This window comes from Arachis hypogaea, chromosome 5, assembly GCF_003086295.3.
Source record: "Arachis hypogaea cultivar Tifrunner chromosome 5, arahy.Tifrunner.gnm2.J5K5, whole genome shotgun sequence".
NCBI lineage: Eukaryota > Viridiplantae > Streptophyta > Magnoliopsida > Fabales > Fabaceae > Arachis > Arachis hypogaea.
Window position 1 is genome coordinate 75,440,661 of NC_092040.1, and position 720 is coordinate 75,441,380.

The window sequence follows — 720 nt, forward strand, 5'->3', positions numbered from 1 at the left end:
TTGAACAAGAGAAGGAGATGGCAGCCGAACCCAATAATGATAATGCAAGAAGGATGCTTGGTGACTTTACCAAGCCCACGTCCAAATTTGATGGAAGAAGCATCTCCATTCCTGCCATTGGAGCCAATAATTTTGAGCTTAAGCCTCAATTAGTTGCCTTAATGCAACAAAACTGCAAGTTCTATGGACTTCCATCTGAAGATCCTTATCAGTTTTTAACTGAGTTCTTGCAGATTTGTGAGACTATAAAGACAAATGGAGTAGATCCTGAAGTCTACAGACTCATGCTTTCCCTTTTGCAGTAAGAGACAGAGCTAGAATATGGTTGGATTCACAACCTAAGGATAGCTTGGACTTATGGGATAAGCTGGTCACGGCTTTCTTGGATAAATTCTTTCCTCCTCAAAAGCTGAGCAAGCTTAGAGTGGATGTTCAGACCTTCAAAAAAAAAGATGGTGAATCCCTCTATGAAGCATGGGAAAGATACAAGCAGTTGACCAAAAGGTGTCCTTCTGACATGTTTTCAGAATGGACCATATTAGATATATTCTATTATGGTCTATCTGAATTTTCAAAAATGTCATTGGACCATTCTGCAGGTGGATCCATTCACCTAAAGAAAACGCCTGCAGAAGCTCAAGAACTAATTGACATGGTTGCAAATAACCAAATCATGTACACTTTTGAGAGGAATTCCGTGAATAATGGGACGCCTCAGAG

At 40.1% G+C, this 720-nt stretch overlaps 1 non-coding gene across 1 annotated transcript; it reads right to left on the reverse strand.

Moving 5' to 3' along the window:
• Nucleotides 1-415: 415 nt before the first annotated feature.
• Nucleotides 416-519, reverse strand: LOC112804145 (small nucleolar RNA R71). Its single transcript, XR_003202764.1, has one exon. It is a non-coding gene; the product is annotated as a small nucleolar RNA R71 (small nucleolar RNA).
• Nucleotides 520-720: the final 201 nt, after the last annotated feature.